Source organism: Triturus cristatus, chromosome 2_2 (assembly GCF_964204655.1).
Source record: "Triturus cristatus chromosome 2_2, aTriCri1.1, whole genome shotgun sequence".
Classification (NCBI taxonomy): domain Eukaryota; kingdom Metazoa; phylum Chordata; class Amphibia; order Caudata; family Salamandridae; genus Triturus; species Triturus cristatus.
In genome coordinates this window covers 1,167,482,199-1,167,506,674 of record NC_140582.1, presented here as the reverse complement: position 1 = coordinate 1,167,506,674, position 24,476 = coordinate 1,167,482,199, and the positions used below count along the sequence as shown (strand labels likewise).

Sequence of the window (24,476 nt, the reverse complement as noted above, 5' to 3'; positions counted from 1 at the left end):
CTGCCCAGCCAGTTGGACCAGTGTAAATAAGCTTTCACTCCTTGAGTGACAGAGAAGTACAAACATTCCATGCAGGACCCAGCGTATATTCGGGGCAGTGTCAATGCAGACTGTATTAAAGCCTTCATGGCACAGAAGAGGTTGATCAAACCTGCAACAGACAGAGCAAGTGGGTGAAAATGGTGGGCAGAAAAATTGAGCTTTCCGCAGTGGTCCAATGGAGGATTGTGAACTCCACCACCCTCCTAAATAGGTAGACACCAGTAGTGGTAGGGAATGGAGAATCCCCTGCAACACCCTGCTGACCAGAAAAGGGCAAACAATATTCAACAGGAGTGAAAGACAATAATCAACACTTCTCTTATGTCAACCTTGTATGCTGAGAATACAGTCAGCAGACTAGTTTGAATGGGGCCCACACTCGGTAGGAATGTATGGCTGCATTTATTTTGCTTCAAGCAGAAGGTACAAGCAGCATCCAAGAACATGCCATTTACCAGGGAAAGCCTCTTTGGAGCACCAGTCGACCACTTCCTTCAGAGATGGAAGAAGGATAATCAGACAGCAAAGTCCATGGGAGCCTCATAGTTCAGAGGATGCTACGGAGAAGGCTCAACACCAAGAAAGACGGTTACTACAAGGGTGGCTCACTGCCAGTGCAACCCAACTCCCAATTTTTACTACAGGGGTCAAGCCGCGGTTCCTGTCAAAATGGCAGTACCTCATCATACCAAGACAGCCCTTTCATGATAGAACTGGGGAAAGAGGAACTACACCAAGGGTTGCTGGACACAGCAGCAAGTGACTTTCATCATTGGTTTACCCAAAGCATAACACCAGTAGGAGGCAGAATCAGAGGATTCTTCAAGGAATGGATATTCAATATCATCCAGCATGGATGCTCAAATGCACTGCCAAACATCAGGCCAAAGCTAAAAGTACACAACAAACGAAACCTACACCTCAAGGTAGAGGTTGCAGACAATCTACTTTGTCATCCCAAAACCAGACAAGTCTTAGGGACCATCTTGGATTTTAGGGTCCTCAAAATACACATATTCCAAATGAGGTTATCCCACGCATACGACGAGGGGATTACAAGGCAACAATAGACCTCCATTTACCGATGAACAACGGGTACGAGAAATTCCGAAGATGTTTTATTGACAAGGTGCACTACCAGTTCAAGGTGTTACCCTTCAGCATAAAATCCGACCCATGGGTGTTCACAAGTGTCTTGCAGCAGAGCACCTTAGGAGAAAGAGATTCCATGTGTACCGGTATTTAGACAATTGGCACTATAAGGACAGTAATGTCAACATAAAAATTAGAGTTCTCCATGTAAAAAAAATCATCCCCAAAGCTGGAGAGAGAAGAAAATCCTTCAGGCATGGCTAAATTCCAATAAAGAGAAATCCTTCACGGTAGAGAAGAGTCAGGGCATTGGCAGAGCAAATTTGCTTTTACCAGAAGGTTCAATTTATGGCAGTGGGGAATCTGATTGGCATGATGGCATCATTCATACCGCATGCCAGACTACACATGCGACTGCTACAAGAGTGGCTACATTGTTGGAAACGGAGTATAAAAGAAATTGCACTGGTAGAGCGAAAAGATCATCACAGTGGGCAGACATTTCAAACACCCAGCTCCCTCAATTAAGATAACAATGGAAGCATCCCACAAGGGGTTGGGGGCACACATGGGGAAACATGAACATCTGGGGCGTATGAAGTCCTGAAGAGGCAGTAAAGCACATACAAATATTCAAACCCAATGTGTTTTTTCTAGCCCTGAAGGTTTTTCATTCAAATATCAAGGAAGAGTAGTGCATGTTTGGAGAGATAACACTACAACCGTGTTCTACCTTTAGAAACAAGTGAAAAAGTACTTGTGCCTTCCAAACTTGCACAGAGCATATAGACATAAGCTGTACGAGGCATAAGGACCTAGTAGCAATCCACCAGGTGTACAAAACAGAGAAACAGACTAATCAGGCAGAAGAAAGCCTCACACGAGTGGGAGCTGAAAAAAGAAGCGGATAGGATCTTTCAAAAGTGGGTTATATCAGATCTCAACCCAGGAGAATGCAAAATGCCAAAGCTTTGCTTCCAGGTCACCAAACCACTGGTCGCTGGGGAATGACCTACCGATAAAATGGTCAGGGAAATTAACATGCTCTTTTCCCCCTAATCCCTGTGATCCCTCTAATGATGGAAAAATGTAAACAAGTGATCATGATGATCATACTCATTGTACCCAATGGGACAGACAAACATAGTTCTCCAATCTAGCACAGGGCAAATTCAACTCTTTGCTGCGCCAACCTGACAGAGGGGCCAAGTGTCACACCCAGAGCCAATGTCACTCAACTCAGTGGCATGGCTCCTGAAGACATAGTATTCGAATACTTTAAATTCCCGCAGAGGACAGTGGAAGTCCTGAAAGAAGCAAGGAGACCCACAACAAAAAAATACTATACCACCAACTGGAACAGATTCCGACAGTGGTGCTCCAGAGAAACCGATCCTGGACACAGGACTTCAACGTCCTAAAATACCTAAATATCTAACGTACCAGCTAGGTGAGGGACTCTCATATGCCTCACTGAAGGTTCACCTGGCAGCCGTCATGGTATATTCAAGAGGAGTCAAAGTTGTGCCATTGTCAAAAGCGTTCCTAGAAGTGCCAAGAGATTGGCTTCGCCCAGAGCAGCCCCCACACTTACGTGGAATTTAAATCAGGTGCTAACACAGCTCATGTTATCACTGTTAGAAACCATGCGCAGCACAGGGCTACAATTTCTAACCTTGAAGACTGCCTTCCTGGAAGCCATAACATCCTTACGCAGGGTTAGCAAACTCGCAAGTGCTCACAGTACATAGACTGTACCTACAAATTCAGAAGAACAGGGTAGTAATGAGAACTAACTCAAACTTCCCACCCAAAGCAGTTTCCATGTCAACTGCTGGCTTTCTTCCAGCAACCAAAGTCACTGGCAGAATGCGCCTTTCACACTCTAGACATAAGGGCAGTGGTGTACTACATTCAGGAAACCAAACCTCAGAAAGACCGATCAGTGTTTCGTTTCCTCTGCCTGAGCACCTGTTTCAGAAAGAACTATAGCAAGATGGTTAAGTTAAAACAATATAAAGATGTCATGCAACAGTAGATGTTCACGCTAAAGGAGAGACCAAGAGCACATTCCACAAGAAAACAAGCATTTGCAATGCAATAGGTCTCGCATTTACACGAGTTTGAGCTAGAGGCATTGTAAATGACAATACCTTTTATTTATGTTTTGTTATTTAAAGCATAAATAGAAGGCATTGTCATTTACAATGCCAATAGCTCAAGCTTGCATAAATGTGAGACCTATTGTGACTCGGGCAAGTATTGCATTGGAGAGGTGCAGCGGGTTGGGGCCAGTGACTAGAATCCCCCACGAGGCGAAGGAGAGTGTACGGGCAGACCCGAGCCTGACAGGAGAAATGCCACACAAATGCACACTGCCCGAAATGTGGCCATTAGCGAGAGAGGGGACTATATTTAATATACACCAACACCCTAAATCCTTCTACCCTTCATATACTGTCTCCCTCTATGAAAAGGCCACAGACTGAATGTGAGCAACACTCTCTACAGTGAACGTCTCCATCCCCAACATCTGTATTGCAGCAACATGGTCCTTTGACACGCCTTCACTAAGCACTACTGTGTTGTCATTCAAGCTAACGAGGAAGTGCAGATGGGAAAGTAAGTACTGAAGCACCTGTTTGCAAATAGAAACTCTTTTTACACTCACCCTTCCGCAAGGTAAGGTAACTCCCCTATGTTATCTATGCACAGCATGTAAATCTAGCAAATAAAATGGTTTCTTGTAGGAGTACTTTTGTAGATTAAAGACTTTCTACATTCACATGCAGCCCTCCCACCTCCACTAGAAAACTACTGCAAGATTTGCAACTGAGGGGAGAATATGAATTCAATGCAAAGTAAGTTACAGCCAGGAATAAATGCCAGATCAAAGAATCTGAAGATGACAACCACAAACCCACCCACTAAATAGCGTAATAATGTACACCATGTGAATTCAGCAAGTCTTCCAGCTGCAAAAGTACACCTACTGTCAAGTAACCTTTTAGTACATTATCAGAATGCTGCTGAGTAGTGTGTTCTCTGCACGTACAGCTGCATTCCATACAGAGTTGACAATCCTTGGTGATTGCCAGCCTTCACTTCCCTAGAACAAACATTGGCAAAGCCAATACATTTCGCCTGTGCAAGATCTATTGGCTTTGTCAATGTTTTTAGCCATGTTATACAGCAGCATGGCTGCTGTACAACATGTCTTAAATAAAAATATATAGTGCTGTGATGGCCAGCACTGACTCTCCCGTCATAGCATTCATTTCTTTTTAACTTTAAGCCATGTTCTCCAGCACCTCGCACTGCTCATTTTTCATAGACGAAACCTATTGGCTTTACCAAACCTTTTTCTGTTGAATATTCCTCCCTGATGAAGACGGGATGGCAAAAGAAAAGTACCATTCCAGTTAGTTGTGTTGCCTCATTTAGATGCCAGTGTGCACATGGTGGTGAGGCAGACCCCAGGGACACTTAAGCATTGTTTCTTGGTGTTATTGTATGTAAGACACAGGAAATAGAATATGTGCCTTATGTAGCGTATACCCCTCCTGACCCAAGCCCTCTGCTTACTTGGAGATGCCCAGGTCCCTTCAGTTTGCTCAATTTGTAGTGTCTCCTCTCCGGAATGGTATCGTTAAAAAAAAACACATTGGGGGATTTCAAACAACATAATGAGCACATTGTGGGGCGGGTGACAAAACGGAGGGCTGGGTGATTGAAAAACACTAAAGGGCTAGGGAGTGGGAACATGGGTGGTGGGGAGGGGCAGGACAGCAGAGACATGCACACGCAAGAATGCATGTCCAAAACTAACAAAGGAGTCTGTGGAACCGCACTGGCCACAGGAAGAAGTACTTAGTTCAAGCTCCACTGCAGGAACCGAAGACTGGACCCCAGGAGGAAACCGGAGGCGTTGACCAATAGGAAGCAAGGAAACGAGAGTGTACGTGGGAGCCAACCAATGCTAAGGTAAGTAATGGGCGGGCTTTAAGCCCCCTTTAAGATTTGTTTTGCCCTTTACAAGAGATTTGGCATGCACAAGCGCTGTGCAGGGGAAACCTAACAATCTTAGCATGTACAGGTTTGGGTTATCACTCCTCACTGGATCCATATTAGGTAGACTTGATGAGTTTTGGTTTTTATTTGCTTGAGCATGGTGTATGCTGTGAGTCGAGGTAATTTTTAATCCATTGTGGCACTCAGTTCCTGCCTTTTTAAAATGTAATTAAATGGCTTTTACTTTGTTTTTGAGTTCGGTGAGCGCTTTAGCTTCTTTATGGCATGAAAATGACCTGATTAGAAGTGCTTTGGGAGTATCTTTTTGGTAACAGGGGAGGGAGGACACCTTAGAAGGAAATGCAGTTTTCTTCTTGAATGGACCGATGCCAAGTACTTGCCAGCCCCTTTGTCGCTCTCATTTCTCCCTTTTAATTAGGACAATTTTAGATGCCCTTTTAGGTTGGCGGTCTAGTTGTCACTGTCTGCGCCCAAACAGTGCCAAGCACCATAACCCCCTGGTTCTGGCAACTCTGATATTAAACATCAGACTACTTACACTGTATAGGTCATCTATGAACCTAATACATGCAGCAAGGTGATGGCCTGCTGCACCTATATTATATCGGGATACGTTCTCTGATTGTAAATGATTTGAGTACCATTTTACTAGCACTTTTTCTCAAGAATGTAAACGCCTCCGATTAACCAGTGACGTAAACACTAGATCAGTGGTTTGGGGAGTTGATACAACCATGCTCTCCAGCCTTTTTCTGTAGTAAGAGCTACTTATGTTCAATGAAAAGTGTTAAGAAGCTCACGGATTTATATAGGGTAGGGGGACGGAAGATCGTGTCAGAAGGGTAATTTCACTCTTTAATGCTACCGAAGTTCTCTCCAAGCCTATGGGGGTTGCCTTCTTGGACGCCGAGAAGGCGTTCGACCGTGTGGCATGGGACTATCTATGGAAGGTTTTGGAGTTTAACGGCCTAAGGATTTCATTTATTAATGCATCACGGGTTTTGTACATAAACCCCATAGCACGACTAAGAATAATGAGTGAGGATTCGGCTGCTTTTTTAATCAGTATCAGGCAGGGATGCCCGTCCTCCCCCTTGCTGTTTGCATTATATATAGACCACTCTCTTAGACGGCTGGAGGTCTCGTCACGCATTATTCCGGTGAGCTTACACGGTTGGGACACCAAGCTCCTGGCTTATGCTGACGATGTGGCTATAATTACTTCTGATCCCAATGGAGCAATACGAGCTGTCGGAAATATAGTGGAAGACTCTGGGATTCATTCGGGCTATCTGTTGAATAAAACTCAGATCTTGACAAATAATTTGTTGTAGCTTCGGATGCTCGAATTGTTGAGAAAGCTGTTTATTTAGGGGGTTTGTATTAAAGCAAAGGTCGAGGATATTGTAGAGTCAAATATGGCTCCTATTTTGGGGGAAATTAAAAATGACCTCCTGCGCTGGGACAATCTGAAGCTGTCAATAATGGGGATATGCAATATTATCAAAATGATTATCCTTCCAAAGCTGTTGTATATCTTCCGCACAATTCCTCTAGAAATACACAATTTTTGGTTTCACTTAATAGAGAGGGAAGTAGCGCGATTTATTTGGTCGAATAACAGAACAAGGAGAGTTAATGCATTCCTATCCCTTCCATGGGAGAGAGGGGGATGGAGACTCCCACATTATAAACTATATTATTTAGCTGCAGTTCTGCAATATTATGGGTCTCTTCTTGGAGTCAAGGCTAGGGAGAGAAACGATCCTAGCTATGTCCCCTCAATATTTGAAATCTTGATTGATACTCTGGCTAATGGATGCCTATTAAAATTTTATGAAGCCAGCTACTTCAAAAAACCCAGATTTAAGGTTTTAATTGCTGCTTTTCGCAATTGGGCTGGTATAAGGAAAAAATTGGGAGTAGGCAGATTTAACAGGTATACCCCCCTGATCGGGAACGATCAGCTCCCGATTACCCTACAAGATGAGTGTTTGGCAAGTTGGGGCCGGAGTGGCTTCTATAGGATTGCGGATTTTTTGGAAGGAGATCACATAGCTCCCTTTGATGTAATTCGCGAACGATTCAGTATAGGTCCCTGTGACTTTAAAATATCTACAGCTAAGGGACTTCCTTCTTAAAGCGGGTGGTGCTGCAGGTTTTGGACAAGTGGCATTAGTCGAATTGCTGACTCGCAGTTCGGGTTCCTCTATTTCACAACTTTATAGCTGTCTGCTGGAGGAGCTGCCAGACGATTTAGATACACAGGCGAAGATGGCAGGATAAATATGGGGTTTTGGACTCCCGTTTCCTGAAGTCAATTGAATTGGGGAACTCTGTGCTGTGTGCAGCTAATCTGAAATCACAAGATTTTAAGACCCTCTTTGACCTAAATATCACACCTGCTAAAATCGCGAAATGGGGAGGTGTGGAAGGAATCCATTGTTTTAGGTGTAAGGCACAGGCTGCGGATGTAATACACATTTTTTAGGTCTCGCCTAAGCCAACGCATGCGCTACTCTGGCGAGACTTTTAGTAAGTGGGCTTCAGAAAATGCTACCCCATGCTTTTGCTTGTGGCCTCGAGCTTGCGGTTACGCGCATGGGCACGTGCTTATGAGCAGAGGCGCCATCTGGCTTTCCTCTAGTCAGCGCGCGCACCACTCGCAGGCTCACCTCCTGCTTCCCCTCTCACAAGCTCTTTGCAAGCTCGGCATGCTTTTACTATAGCAGCCACGCACTTTTTTTTTTCCTCCTCGGGAAAGCAGCTAATGTTGGCCGCATGCCTTTTTTTCAACAACAACCCCTCCTTCTCCGTACAATGGCCGTCAGACCTGCAAGCAGGCATCTCCGTGGAAACCAGCAGCTGCAAGCATTCACGTTGATGGCCCGGGGCATAGAAGCCTGCTCTAACCATGGGCCAGTGCATCGTCTATGCCAGAGGAACCAATAGCTTCTGTGCAGCAGAGGTGCCGCTTGGGACTTGATCCTAATGTGGGAGGCTTGTTTTTTGGGGGTTTTTTGCATGCATGGCTTATCACTTCTAAGGCTGGCATCATGCTTCTCAAGAATTGATTTGTTCCTTCTTCGGATGGATGCACTTTGTCTTCAGTGTAACAGTTTGGAACTTTTTGGATGATAAGCCGCCCATGCCTGACAAAATTCAGATCCATGGTCTCTCGCCTTCGGCTCCTATCAAGACACAACCACATCTTTTTAAATAATTTTATTTAAACGCGGACTAGTACGGATACCGTTCGAGGTGCTCCTGGACTTAAATCACCCCAGCCCCCTTCCCTCCGATTGTGTCCTATTCAATTGCTGTCGTCTGCCCCCATTGGCTAGACCTTTTCACATGCTTTTCACTCTTTTGGCGCCTTATGCTTCACTCCCTACTCTGCTGCCACCTTGGTCCTTGGAGTTGTTAGGGTGCCATTTTCCGTTTGCATACCTCTGGCCCATTCTTTGCACACACCTTGTGTGTGCCATGTGGGGGGACTGGTTAATGTAACATCCCTTATCAATAGCTGTGCGGACTGGCCTTAGCCATCATCTCCAATTTTTGTTTCACAGTGTGATCAGTTTTTGTTTTTTTGAAGGATTTCGACAGGAAGGTATTTGAGCGCTTTACAGGAGCACCAGTTGTATTACCCAAGGACACATTCATTTTGTTTTTGTAGACACAGGGGGATTCATTTTACTTGCCCAAATTCACAGGATGTTGAGCCAACGCGAGACTCGAATGTGGTTGCCCAGATCCAAAGTCGGCAAATCTGGCCTTTTTTCTTCCCCCTTCACTCTACGCATTAAGAGCCCTCCCGCCCACTTGGTATTTCCTTCAGTCTTTCTTTTGTTTTGCACGCTGCGGCATGCTCCTTCAAGCTGTTTTCTTCCCACCTCCCCCTTAGCATTAAGGGCCCTCCCCCACTCGGAATTTCATTTGCACATCGCGCACTGGCTCCAAGCCAGTGCTGGCTCTGGGGTGTGCCTTGTACACATGTGATGTGGTTGTTATTTACCCGCGTGATAGCCTTGTTGACTAACGCCCCAGTGATAATGCAGAGGTATATGTGTAACCAATTCGCCGAGATAGCTGCTGGAAACATTGCAGATTTCCAACAACTGTTTTACACTAACTTTGCAAAGTTTGGAACTGGAACAAGCCTGAAGGTGCTCAGATAATATTTAAGGTGCATTTGGACAAACAGCGTTTATCCATTGCTAGATGGATATTAAAGATGCCCCATGTGACTGCACCTTTCCACAAGGATTCTTTCTTAATACCGCCCAAAGCGTTTGGTGAGAATCTGGCATGACTAATTTGCTTCAGAAGTAATCTTGCTGAAAAAGTCCCATTGTTTGCTTAGCACTTATTCCACTGAAGCCCGTTTCTAAGCACTCAGAAGTAAGTTTACTCCAGTGCTTTCAGAAAGCCTTGCTTTGGGATTTCAGTGTGTAGCTCTGAGAGCCCCATCCAAAGGAGGGTTTTTTATTCAATGAATCTTTGGTTCTGCATCTCTGGAAAATGGTTCTTTACAAAAGGTTCTGGACTTGCTGTACTTTGCTGCCATGTGAAGAGAGACACAATGGTTCTAAATGGCCTAAAAGGTCCAGGATAGGAAAACCTTTAAAAGGTAAACGTTTAAATAAAGGTTTTTTAAAATAAATTTTGAAAAGAGAGAGTGATAGTTAATATAGAACAGGGACAAGAAGGTCAAGGTATAACAGATATTTATTATACAATGAAATAAATTCAGATGCTCACATATTCAGTGACAGTAAGCGTGACAAAAAACGGTGAAAGTGAACTTTAAAAGAAAACATCGCATTGACAACAGGGATTGAACCACTTTCTTTTAGACTTAATATGAGGGGTTCATGTTGTGAGCGGTCGACGACGTTTCGAACTCAGTTAGTTGAGTTCATCTTCAGGACAAAAATGAGCATCTATAATCTAGAAAGCAAGAATACAAAGTATAAGTAGACCAAAATCTAGTCCCTGAGAGTCGCATCACATTCAGAAAATTAATAAAGACTACACATTGCTCTCTATAGAGTGATGCTGAGTATAATTTGAAAAGGCCACAGTTATTATAATGAATAATTATGCATATGACATAGTCTTCCTAAGTCAAAGATTAAATTAATTAAGTTCAAAATGCTAGCATAATTCCTAGTCTATTTTTTTAGACTCAACAATTAATAAACTTACTGTCGGTGTAGATATAAGGTAGAATTGTGGATTTTTACTGATCACGAGAGAATCAAATGCAAGTTACTGCTTCAAAGTAGGGCCCTTTGTCATTGCAGGAGGCCTAGGAAGAAAACGAGTATTTTAAGGCATTTAAAAGGAGAGTAAGTCAGGAGTGGGAAGGAGCAGGGAAGGGAGCGGATGCAGACTTACTTGGGAAACGATCTTAAATCATTTTACCGGGACCTCAGGGATTCAGGTGCCGGGCGGATTTAGTCTGAAAGGAATGGAGGGGGTGTGTGAGTTAGAACGCTGAACAGCTGAGCCAGCGAGGAGGAAGAGCAGTTAAGGGAAAGGCATGGAGGGGAGGGGAGAGAAACCCAAAGTGAACTTACAATTTGTCCGATCAGATTGCAATGAATGCGAGCCTCCCGGTAAACAAGTCCTGTTCAAGTGCTGCTAGCGCTGGAACTGAGAGCTGGAGCTGGGTTCACTCGGTATTTATGCACGTGAGTCTGGAGGAGTCGGGATTTCAAGCTAATTGGTGACAGCTGAACGTGCAGGTGTGCACGTGTAGACACCGGGCGGAAATTAGTAAAGAGTGAGCAGCCGGGAGTGATCTACGCTCACAGCTGTGAAAGAGCATGTGTGAAGGGCAGACTGTCAATCTGCGAGCGCAGGTGAAAACAGATCTGTGCTACTAAAAGCGTTTAAAACCGAGTTAAACACGGGGTGTGGGAATGGACTGTTGTAATAGAAAGATGTTCATAAATTAGGAAAAACCTAGGCAATAGGGCAGAGAGCCAGCACCTGAATCGTAACATACGGAATTTAAAGAAAGTAATTACATCATTCTCTGGGGGTTACGTGTGTACAAGGTACACTATATTTACATTGTCAACAACCTATGTACTCAAACATAGCAGCATGTGCCAATGGGATAGGAGTATACATAACATCCAATGTGTAATTATCAACTTAGCTATGTACAGGGTAAACAATGACCATTTGTAGAAGGCCAGGGTGGTTGCCAAATCAACAAATGAAAAAATGAAACATACAACTTGAATGAATGAATGCGGGGGAATCCCAGAATAGTGACAGCAGTTGTACGTTATAGAATGGTGTTATAAGCATCCAGGGTGTTCAATCCTTGTTCAATGGTACGGCATTTGAAGATCCATTTACATTCCAGGCGGTTAAGGATTTGTTGTTGATTACCTCCTCTGTGGTTAGGATGTAAGCTTTCAATCACTTGCCACTTGAAATCAGTCTCTGAGTGTCCTTTGGACATGAAATGTTCCACTAATGGTGCAGTTTGTATTTTGCAGCGGATCCTGCTTCTGTGTTGCGAGATTCTTGCTTTGATTTTCTGCGTGGTTTGTCCGATATAAAGCAATTTACACGGACACTCAATACAGTAGATAACATTATGTGAGTTACAGTTAGAGAAAAACTCCAAATTGTGCTTAGTGCCATCAAATTCAAAAAACTTAGTGTTGACAGTAGAATCACAAGCCATGCAGTTGTTACATTTGTAGTGGCCCTTAAGAGGGGGAAGACCAAGAAAGGAATGTAAGGTGTTATCTTTCTGTGTGGGTTTTTGGGCCCTGACTAAGTGGTCCTTGATGTTACGGCCTCTCTTAAAAGCAAAAAGGGGGGTTCCTGTGGAAAGCTCCAAAGGCCTTAGTACTGACCAATGTTTTTTTATCATTTTAGTGAGTTTATTACTGACTGGGCAGAAAGTGGTCACACATGTGATCTTGGAAGTAGGTGCTCTTACTTTTGGCTCTAGTAAAAATTCCCGATGAGAGTACCAAGCTCGTTTCATTGAGCGTTTTACTAGCCGTTTCGGATAGCCTCGGTCAGTAAGCTTTTTGCATAGGATTTCTGCCTCTAGAAAGAAATCCTCTTTGTATTTACAATTCCTTCGGATTCTGAGGAATTGTCCGTAGGGCAAACCGTCTCTTAAAGCTCTGGGATGGGCACTGTTGTACTGTAACAGTGTGTTCCGCTCAGTCGGTTTCCTGAATAAGGTAGTGTAGAGTTCGCCATTGGCACTCTTGATAGTGACATCCAAATAGTCAATTTTGTTGTTGTCAAAGTTATGGGTAAACTTCAGATCAGTTTGGGTGTTGTTAAGCCAAGAGCAAAATGATCGGAGTTCAACATCGGTACCAGACCAAATCATAAAGACATCGTCTATATACCTACGCCAGGAACGGATTTTTTGGAGAAAGGGATTGGCTCTATTGAGAATGATGTTGGTCTCAATATCGTCAACAAAAAGAATGGCAAAATTTGGGGCAAAAACGGCCCCCATAGAAGTACCCTTGCATTGTCTGTAGAACTGATCTTGAAACATAAAGTAGTTCTTAGTGAGGGCTATGTCAAGGAGTGAAATTATAAACTCTGTGGGGACCTGATGTGGGGCCGGACGCAGGTCGAGATGTTTTTTAATAACCTGTATACCTTTATCTTGAGGGATATTAGTATATAATGACTCGATGTCAAGGGTGACAAGGAGTTCTGTTTGGGGATCGAAAGGTTGAGATTCAATGAGGTTGATCAGGTGTGTGGTGTCTTTTACGTACGTGGTGGTATCTTGTACCATGTTTTTTATGAAGAAGTCAATGTATATCCCTAGAGGTTCTAGTATTGAACCACATCCTGAGAGGATGGGTCTGCCTGGTGGTGCTTCCAAATTTTTATGGATTTTTGGGAGAGTGTATAGAACCGGTGTCCTTGGGTTTTTGTTATTAAGAAAGGTAAACTCACGTTTACTAATATAGCCTTCTTCTAGACCTTTCTTAGTAATATCAAGAATCAGATTACTGATATCTTGAACAGGATTGCGCATCAGGTGTTCATAGTGTGAGGTGTTACTAAGTTGGCGGTGAATTTCATTTTCATAGGCGGTTTTATCCTGTAAAACAATACCGCCACCTTTATCGCAGGGTTTTATAACCACATCATCCAGATTTTTTAGGGTGTTTAGACTTTGTCTTTCTTCTAGACTTACATTGAAAGGAGTAAATCTATAATTAGATCTGATTTCGTTGAAGTCTTTAAGTACAAGATGTTCAAAAGTTAGGACTTCCGGGGGCATGGTGCCGCTTGGTGGGTTAAAAGTAGACTTAGGACGTAGTCCTGTAATGTCAGTATTGGTGGTGGTTTCTTTTTTCTGAAAGAACACATTGAGTCGTACCTTTCTGAAAAACTGGAGAATTTCAGTATGGATATCAAACCAATTAGGTTTTTCCGTGATGACGAAGGACAATCCTCTGCTCAGTAGAGCGATATCAGTAGAAGCCAATTGGTGCTTGGACAAGTTAAAAATTGGCATCTGGTCTAGGTGGGGGGTGGTGGTGGTGGCGGGGGTAGCAGAAGGGGGTAGAGAAAGATCTAGTATTGATAGCCCCATTGGTAAAATTTCCTGCGTGTTTGTCGTTCCCCTGGAGGGAAGTTGTATCTGGGCCTCCCTCTGCCTCTGCCTCTGGATCTCTCCCCTATGAAGGGTTGGCCTCTCCCTAAAAAATTAGGGTTGTGTGTGGAAGTGCTAGGACCTTCTAAGGGGTCAGAATTGTCAGATTCTATGGAGGAGTCAGAGAATGTTACCGGTTGCCTGTTTCTAAATCTGCCCCAAGTACTTGTTGGGTATCTCTGTTGTTCTTGGGTGTTTTGTGTGAAAAAATCTTCCTTGAGATAAGGGTAGGTGTGTTCTTTGTTATAATTTCTTATGTCCTTTGTCACCTTGGTAGACTTTTTGTGGTGTTCGAAATTTTGAAAATCAATAATCGTGCGTTCCAGTTTTTCTAGAGCTGATTTGGCGTCTGCTAGACTGTCTAATTCTAGGATTGCCTTTTCTAGTTCTCTGATCTCTATTAGTTCTTTCTTGCTGTGTTCCAGTGCAGTGTCGATGCCAAGCACCATCCAATGACGGGAGCAAGTAGTACCAATATGGGCGAAACCGTTCTTGAATTTAGGATCTTGTAGAAAAATGGCAGGGATATTGCGCACTTGCATTTGATTCTCTCGTGATCAGTAAAAATCCACAATTCTACCTTATATCTACACCGACAGTAAGTTTATTAATTGTTGAGTCTAAAAAAATAGACTAGGAATTATGCTAGCATTTTGAACTTAATTAATTTAATCTTTGACTTAGGAAGACTATGTCATATGCATAATTATTCATTATAATAACTGTGGCCTTTTCAAATTATACTCAGCATCACTCTATAGAGAGCAATGTGTAGTCTTTATTAATTTTCTGAATGTGATGCGACTCTCAGGGACTAGATTTTGGTCTACTTATACTTTGTATTCTTGCTTTCTAGATTATAGATGCTCATTTTTGTCCTGAAGATGAACTCAACTAACTGAGTTCGAAACGTCGTCGACCGCTCACAACATGAACCCCTCATATTAAGTCTAAAAGAAAGTGGTTCAATCCCTGTTGTCAATGCGATGTTTTCTTTTAAAGTTCACTTTCACCGTTTTTTGTCACGCTTACTGTCACTGAATATGTGAGCATCTGAATTTATTTCATTGTATAATAAATATCTGTTATACCTTGACCTTCTTGTCCCTGTTCTATATTAACTATCACTCTCTCTTTTCAAAATTTATTTTAAAAAACCTTTATTTAAACGTTTACCTTTTAAAGGTTTTCCTATCCTGGACCTTTTAGGCCATTTAGAACCATTGTGTCTCTCTTCACATTGTACCACCCCAGGTTCGTATATTGGGGTTCCCTTGTTTCCTATCAAACACTTGTAAGAGCAGTGGCTCCACTGCAAGGGTTCCACTCATTGAGTGGTTATATTAACCTAAGAAAATTTGTTCTCCTTAAATGAGCTCTATGTATATTTATCAATACATAGTTTGATCCAAAATCCCCCACAGATACTATGTCTACACCCATTATTCCTACATACACCGAGGAATACATTGCTAGACTGATCAGTGGTCCCTCTCTTTTTCACACACCTATACCTGTAAACAATGCATCATCTAATGTGGCAAGTGAAAAACTCACGAATTTAGAAAGACTCAAAAAAAAGCATATACGCACTGAATTGCACGCTCGCATGCTCACAGAATATCTCAAAGCGGACATTATTCCTGTGGGCCTACAAGTGCGCAATATCCCTGCCATTTTTCTACAAGATCCTAAATTCAAGAACGGTTTCGCCCATATTGGTACTACTTGCTCCCGTCATTGGATGGTGCTTGGCATCGACACTGCACTGGAACACAGCAAGAAAGAACTAATAGAGATCAGAGAACTAGAAAAGGCAATCCTAGAATTAGACAGTCTAGCAGACGCCAAATCAGCTCTAGAAAAACTGGAACGCACGATTATTGATTTTCAAAATTTCGAACACCACAAAAAGTCTACCAAGGTGACAAAGGACATAAGAAATTATAACAAAGAACACACCTACCCTTATCTCAAGGAAGATTTTTTCACACAAAACACCCAAGAACAACAGAGATACCCAACAAGTACTTGGGGCAGATTTAGAAACAGGCAACCGGTAACATTCTCTGACTCCTCCATAGAATCTGACAATTCTGACCCCTTAGAAGGTCCTAGCACTTCCACACACAACCCTAATTTTTTAGGGAGAGGCCAACCCTTCATAGGGGAGAGATCCAGAGGCAGAGGCAGAGGGAGGCCCAGATACAACTTCCCTCCAGGGGAACGACAAACACGCAGGAAATTTTACCAATGGGGCTATCAATACTAGATCTTTCTCTACCCCCTTCTGCTACCCCCGCCACCACCACCACCCCCCACCTAGACCAGATGCCAATTTTTAACTTGTCCAAGCACCAATTGGCTTCTACTGATATCGCTCTACTGAGCAGAGGATTGTCCTTCGTCATCACGGAAAAACCTAATTGGTTTGATATCCATACTGAAATTCTCCAGTTTTTCAGAAAGGTACGACTCAATGTGTTCTTTCAGAAAAAAGAAACCACCACCAATACTGACATTACAGGACTACGTCCTAAGTCTACTTTTAACCCACCAAGCGGCACCATGCCCCCGGAAGTCCTAACTTTTGAACATCTTGTACTTAAAGACTTCAACGAAATCAGATCTAATTATAGATTTACTCCTTTCAATGTAAGTCTAGAAGAAAGACAAAGTCTAAACACCCTAAAAAATCTGGATGATGTGGTTATAAAACCCTGCGATAAAGGTGGCGGTATTGTTTTACAGGATAAAACCGCCTATGAAAATGAAATTCACCGCCAACTTAGTAACACCTCACACTATGAACACCTGATGCGCAATCCTGTTCAAGATATCAGTAATCTGATTCTTGATATTACTAAGAAAGGTCTAGAAGAAGGCTATATTAGTAAACGTGAGTTTACCTTTCTTAATAACAAAAACCCAAGGACACCGGTTCTATACACTCTCCCAAAAATCCATAAAAATTTGGAAGCACCACCAGGCAGACCCATCCTCTCAGGATGTGGTTCAATACTAGAACCTCTAGGGATATACATTGACTTCTTCATAAAAAACATGGTACAAGATACCACCACGTACGTAAAAGACACCACACACCTGATCAACCTCATTGAATCTCAACCTTTCGATCCCCAAACAGAACTCCTTGTCACCCTTGACATCGAGTCATTATATACTAATATCCCTCAAGATAAAGGTATACAGGTTATTAAAAAACATCTCGACCTGCGTCCGGCCCCACATCAGGTCCCCACAGAGTTTATAATTTCACTCCTTGACATAGCCCTCACTAAGAACTACTTTATGTTTCAAGATCAGTTCTACAGACAATGCAAGGGTACTTCTATGGGGGCCGTTTTTGCCCCAAATTTTGCCATTCTTTTTGTTGACGATATTGAGACCAACATCATTCTCAATAGAGCCAATCCCTTTCTCCAAAAAATCCGTTCCTGGCGTAGGTATATAGACGATGTCTTTATGATTTGGTCTGGTACCGATGTTGAACTCCGATCATTTTGCTCTTGGCTTAACAACACCCAAACTGATCTGAAGTTTACCCATAACTTTGACAACAACAAAATTGACTATTTGGATGTCACTATCAAGAGTGCCAATGGCGAACTCTACACTACCTTATTCAGGAAACCGACTGAGCGGAACACACTGTTACAGTACAACAGTGCCCATCCCAGAGCTTTAAGAGACGGTTTGCCCTACGGACAATTCCTCAGAATCCGAAGGAATTGTAAATACAAAGAGGATTTCTTTCTAGAGGCAGAAATCCTATGCAAAAAGCTTACTGACCGAGGCTATCCGAAACGGCTAGTAAAACGCTCAATGAAACGAGCTTGGTACTCTCATCGGGAATTTTTACTAGAGCCAAAAGTAAGAGCACCTACTTCCAAGATCACATGTGTGACCACTTTCTGCCCAGTCAGTAATAAACTCACTAAAATGATAAAAAAACATTGGTCAGTACTAAGGCCTTTGGAGCTTTCCACAGGAACCCCCCTTTTTGCTTTTAAGAGAGGCCGTAACATCAAGGACCACTTAGTCAGGGCCCAAAAACCCACACAGAAAGATAACACCTTACATTCCTTTCTTGGTCTTCCCCCTCTTAAGGGCCACTACAAATGTAACAACTGCATGGCTTGTGATTCTACTGTCAACACTAAGTTTTTTGAATTTGATGGCACTAAGCACAATTTGGAGTTTTTCTCTAACTGTAACTCACATAATGTTATCTACTGTATTGAGTGTCCGTGTAAATTGCTTTATATCGGACAAACCACGCAGAAAATCAAAGCAAGAATCTCGCAACACAGAAGCAGGATCCGCTGCAAAATACAAACTGCACCATTAGTGGAACATTTCATGTCCAAAGGACACTCAGAGACTGATTTCAAGTGGCAAGTGATTGAAAGCTTACATCCTAACCACAGAGGAGGTAATCAACAACAAATCCTTAACCGCCTGGAATGTAAATGGATCTTCAAATGCCGTACCATTGAACAAGGATTGAACACCCTGGATGCTTATAACACCATTCTATAACGTACAACTGCTGTCACTATTCTGGGATTCCCCCGCATTCATTCATTCAAGTTGTATGTTTCATTTTTTCATTTGTTGATTTGGCAACCACCCTGGCCTTCTACAAATGGTCATTGTTTACCCTGTACATAGCTAAGTTGATAATTACACATTGGATGTTATGTATACTCCTATCCCATTGGCACATGCTGCTATGTTTGAGTACATAGGTTGTTGACAATGTAAATATAGTGTACCTTGTACACACGTAACCCCCAGAGAATGATGTAATTACTTTCTTTAAATTCCGTATGTTACGATTCAGGTGCTGGCTCTCTGCCCTATTGCCTAGGTTTTTCCTAATTTATGAACATCTTTCTATTACAACAGTCCATTCCCACACCCCGTGTTTAACTCGGTTTTAAACGCTTTTAGTAGCACAGATCTGTTTTCACCTGCGCTCGCAGATTGACAGTCTGCCCTTCACACATGCTCTTTCACAGCTGTGAGCGTAGATCACTCCCGGCTGCTCACTCTTTACTAATTTCCGCCCGGTGTCTACACGTGCACACCTGCACGTTCAGCTGTCACCAATTAGCTTGAAATCCCGACTCCTCCAGACTCACGTGCATAAATACCGAGTGAACCCAGCTCCAGCTCTCAGTTCCAGCGCTAGCAGCACTTGAACAGGACTTGTTTACCGGGAGGCTCGCATTCATTGCAATCTGATCGGACAAATTGTAAGTTCACTTTGGGTTTCTCTCCCCTCCCCTCCATGCCTTTCCCTTAACTGCTCTTCCTCCTCGCTGGCTCAGCTGTTCAGCGTTCTAACTCACACACCCCCTCCATTCCTTTCAGACTAAATCCGCCCGGCACCTGAATCCCTGAGGTCCCGGTAAAATGATTTAAGATCGTTTCCCAAGTAAGTCTGCATCCGCTCCCTTCCCTGCTCATTCCCACTCCTGACTTACTCTCCTTTTAAATGCCTTAAAATACTCGTTTTCTTCCTAGGCCTCCTGCAATGACAAAGGGCCCTACTTTGAAGCAGTAACTTGCATTTGATTCTCTCGTGATCAGTAAAAATCCACAATTCTACCTTATATCTACACCGACAGTAAGTTTATTAATTGTTGAGTCTAAAAAAATAGACTAGGAATTATGCTAGCATTTTGAACTTAATTAATTTAATCTTTGACTTAGGAAGACTATGTCATATGCATAATTATTCATTATAATAACTGTGGCCTTTTCAAATTATACTCAGCATCACTCTATAGAGAGCAATGTGTAGTCTTTATTAATTTTCTGAATGTGATGCGACTCTCAGGGACTAGATTTTGGTCTACTTATACTTTGTATTCTTGCTTTCTAGATTATAGATGCTCATTTTTGTCCTGAAGATGAACTCAACTAACTGAGTTCGAAACGTCGTCGACCGCTCACAACATGAACCCCTCATATTAAGTCTAAAAGAAAGTGGTTCAATCCCTGTTGTCAATGCGATGTTTTCTTTTAAAGTTCACTTTCACCGTTTTTTGTCACGCTTACTGTCACTGAATATGTGAGCATCTGAATTTATTTCATTGTATAATAAATATCTGTTATACCTTGACCTTCTTGTCCCTGTTCTATATTAACTATCACTCTCTCTTTTCAAAATTTATTTTAAAAAACCTTTATTTAAACGTTTACCTTTTAAAGGTTTTCCTATCCTGGACCTTTTAGGCCATTTAGAACCATTGTGTCTCTCTTCACATTGTACCACCCCAGGTTCGTATATTGGGGTTCCCTTGTTTCCTATCAAAGTACTTTGCTGCCAGGCTTGGATACAGAAATGTCTTACATTTACACTTGCTCATACTTAGACATCTGCATGCTTTAAGTCTACACGTATGTTGAGACACGTTTGGGAGTACGCTCTTCTTTTTAAGTGGGTACTTTGTCATTTTGCACCCCTGACTGGCATTTGGCAGCATGACCTATCATAAGCTCATATTTGGTGAATAATAGGATGCCCTTGGGATTGCTAGAACAGATTCTTCCTCTTGCTGCAGACAGAGACCACCAAGCCATCGTCGACAACTGTGCTGCTATAGATGGTACCATAGATGCGACTTCTCTCCTCAAGCACTTTTATTCTGCTTTGCGCTCTGCAAAAAGCCTTTTTTGAAGTCACAGATCTATACGTGATATGCTAACAAAAAAATTTGGTGGGCGAGTGCCCGGCTTAACCACCATATAATTCACATTCAAACCTGGCATGGCCGACTTAGCCATTCATCCTTTAGAGGTCGATAAAGTGCGTTCCACAGACAAGTGAAAATAACATCTGTTAATAATAAGTCTGCACCAAGTAATTGTGGGCTTCCCGCATATGCCACATAATCCATTATGTTCGAGGCATATGAGCTGCAGATTATACAGTGTGCATAGATCGCCATCTGGTGTTGGGCCCGGATGTTTGCAGTTTGTTTTTCCTCTTGGAAAGTCTTTGGAAGTCACGAGTTCGGTGACTCCTCCTTTGGTTCGTAGTGCGCATGGGCTTCGGCTCCATCCTCAGATTGTTTTTTTCCGCCATCGGGCTCGGATGTAATACTTCGCGCTCCGGTTCCGAACTTTTCCAGTCCAACGATCGACGCAAATAATAAATCGTCTTAATCACCTTCTCTTCGGCACTTCTTCGATTCCGGTCGTCTACGGCGGCCTTCGGGCCTATTCCGGCTCCGGTCTCGGCTGATGGAAAGAACTCCCTTCAAGAAGTGCCCTCGATGTGGGTCCAAGTTTCCCCACACCGATCTTCATGAGGTGTGCAACCTCTGCCTCTCCCCTGAACACGAGGCCCGAGACTGTCCCGCCTGCAAGTCTTTTCGCTCTAAAAAGACTATTCGAGATCGACGGGCTAGACGCAACATGGCGCACTCCTCGACCTCCGCTCCAGTCGACATCTTCGGGGACGACGTCGAAGCTCCGGGACAGCAGAACATCGAAGAAGAGGACGACTACCTCGTCACTGCTTCCGTGGCCGACGACTCAGATGTGGAGGACATCACCCCGGCGCAGAGGGTCGTGAGGACAATACTCCCTCCCACACCGATACCCAAAAAGGCTTAGGTCACCCCTTCGCCTTCGGGCCTAGGCAAGACCAAGGATACTGCTTCCCACACCCCAACTTCGGGCCCGGTAAAGAAGCCTATTTAGCCTTCCGGCAGCTCGGGCTCGAGCCAGCCTGCCAGCGGTACCGAAAAACACCCTTCGGCACCGAAGAAAGATCGGCCTCCATCTCCACACCGAACCCAGTACCAAAGCCTTCGGTGTCGAAACCTGCCCTTCCGGTGCCGACCAAACATCACAAGGCCCTCGGCACCGACACTCCCATGCCAAAGCCTTCTTTGGCACCGACCAAAAAATCGGAGGTCCCAAAGAAGCATGGCTTAGACAAGCCTAAAAAGCCGTCGGCCCCGAAAACTTCGGCGCCGACCGAACAACCTGTGTCGCAAGAACTTTTCACACCGGATCCTCTCCAAAAGACACTCACCAAGGATCCAAAAACTGGACATTTGACATTGTCTTCAAAAAAGAGACACTTGGACAAACCAGCTCCACCTCCACCTCCAAAGAGGAAAGACACTCCCCACCTCCACCCTCTCCACCCCTGCCTCATCGTTCCCCAACCTTGTCTCCTGTCCCAGACGATTTAGGAGACCCTTATTATGATCCAGCAGATGTGCCACAAGACCCCACCCCTACTGGATCTCCAGACCCATGGGACGACTATAACAATCCGGACATCCCAGATGTCCCACAGGAGGACCTTTAACCATCCAGGCCATCCCCACCTGAAGATTCCTTAGGCTTTCACCACCTATTACAAAGGGCGGCACACTACCACGGGGTGGAGTTACATACTGACCCAGTGGAGGAAGATTTTCTCCTAGACACCTTTGACAATGCACATAGGTCTACTGCCATTCTACCTATGTTAAAGGGAGTGATTAAACATGCACCGGAGGTTTTTAAAGACCCAGTCAAGGCCAGGGTCCTAAACCCCCGTATAGAGAAAAAATACAAAGCTGCCCCCACAGACCCTTCATACATTAAAGGCCCTGCACCATTGGATTCCCTATTGGTATCTACAGCTAGGAAGCGCTCAAATTCTCAGGCGTCAGGCGAAGCACCACCACCTGACAAAGAGTCCAAGCTCCTAGACGCGTCAGGGAAGCGCACTGCGTCACAAGCCGCCAACATATGGCGTATCGCCAACACGCAAGCGCTATTGGCCAGATACGACAGGGCGCATTATGATGAGTTAGAGACCATCATGCACCATCTCCCTGAACAATACAAGAACAGGGCTAATGAATTGATCCAAGAGGGAAAAATAATAACTAATGGACAAGCTGACAGCATTTCTACCTGCCTCAGACTCCTATGTGTCAGCGTTAGCGTCAGCACTATTTTTTAAAAACAAGTATTTCCCTGTTGTCTTATTTGTTTTGATATTATTTGTTATCCCCTGATTTTATTCACTCTGTGATCCTCTTACCCGCACCATAAAAGATTTGTATCATCACCGCTGTTTTGCGGCTTTCGTCACCAGGGGTAGCGTGGGGAACCTTTGGCTGCCATCTTGGCTTGGGGAAAGCTGGGTCCGTGTTGGGCGCCATTTTGGGGGAGTAGGCGGGAAGTCCAGGCATCGGCGGGGCATTTAACCCGGGCAGTTGCTCGCGTCAGCTGGACAAGCTGACAGCATTTCTACCTGCCTCAGACTCCTATGTGTCAGCGTTAGCGTCAGCACTATTTTTTAAAAACAAGCATTTCCCTGTTGTCTTATTTGTTTTGATATTATTTGTTATCCCCTGATTTTATTCGCTCTGTGATCCTCTTACCCGCACCATAAAAGATTTGTATCATCACCGCTGTTTTGTGGCTTTCGTCACCAGGGGTAGCGTGGGGAACCTTTGGCTGCCATCTTGGCTTGGGGAAAGCTGGGTCCGTGTTGGGCGCCATTTTGGGGGAGTAGGCGGGAAGTCCAGGCATCGGCGGGGCATTTAAACCAGCCATTCGCACGCGCAGCGGTGACGCGCAGTGGTGCGCGCCCTCCCTGCGCCGGTCTGCGCTCGTCCGTGCCTCGGCAGGGCCTGGGCCGCCGGTGCTAAACCATGCTCACGGCGAGTAATCTACGCAGTTATAGAAATAGGGTAAGTGCATGTATGCATAGAGATCTTGATCCCCTCTCCGGTCCCGTGCAATGCGCTGGGTGTAGGTTTGAGCTTTCGACGCCCATGCCTATTAGGGCCCTACAGCCCCCGCATAGCATCACGCCCTCTGTAACCTGTCCTCCGCTCTCTCACCGCCCACATTCGTTTAAAATATTACACCTCAATGTGAGGTCCCTAGTATGTCACTACCTTGATGTCTTTAACATACTCACCGATGAGAAACCAGACATACTGTTTCTAACAGAAACTTGGTTACACGAAAATGCCGCAGCGGCGATTAACCTTGCCTTGCCTACGGACTATATTATGCACACTGTACACCGCAATTCGAGAGGTGGAGGAATTGCGGTCGCGGTTAAGGCATGTTATCCCGGTCTGTGGAATGCATCAAGTATAGTGGGTTGTGAAAGCGCTCACTTTGCTATCTCAATGACCTCCCAGTTTACTTTTTCTGGATTGGTCATTTACAGACCTCCTGGTCCTGACAATGCCTTTCGTTCAGCTGTTCCAGATGTGGTCTCCTCCTTAGCCCTTAGATCAGCTAATTTTAGCATAATAGGTGATCTTAATCTTCATATGGATGCCCCTCAATCCTCTGCGGTGTGCAGTTTTCTTACAGATCTTGAGGCATTAGGATTACATCAGCTAATAGACGGTCCCACTCATGTAGGGGGACATACTTTGGACCCCTTCCTGACGAATCTGGACAGCGCTAAAGCTTTGCCGCCCAAACCAATAAGCTGGACAGATCATTATTTGATTGATGTCCGGATCACTTCGACTGCTGCCCCTTTTAGAAATACTGCACAAGTCGTTTTCAAACGACCATGGAGGAACCTGAACGTGGTGGATTTTCAGCAGCTTCTACTATTACA

At 44.0% G+C, this 24,476-nt stretch overlaps 2 long non-coding RNA genes across 2 annotated transcripts; one reads left to right on the top strand and one right to left on the bottom strand.

Moving 5' to 3' along the window:
- Positions 1 to 9,770: 9,770 nt before the first annotated feature.
- On the bottom strand, positions 9,771 to 10,633 carry LOC146863306 (uncharacterized). The gene is made up of 3 exons (XR_014978595.1): positions 10,570 to 10,633; positions 10,378 to 10,480; positions 9,771 to 10,119 (listed from the first exon to the last, which is right to left on the bottom strand). It is a non-coding gene; the product is annotated as an uncharacterized LOC146863306 (long non-coding RNA).
- An 8,607-nt stretch (positions 10,634 to 19,240) lies between these two features.
- Positions 19,241 to 20,103, top strand: LOC146863305 (uncharacterized). The gene is made up of 3 exons (XR_014978594.1): positions 19,241 to 19,304; positions 19,394 to 19,496; positions 19,755 to 20,103. It is a non-coding gene; the product is annotated as an uncharacterized LOC146863305 (long non-coding RNA).
- The last annotated feature ends 4,373 nt before the right edge of the window (positions 20,104 to 24,476 follow it).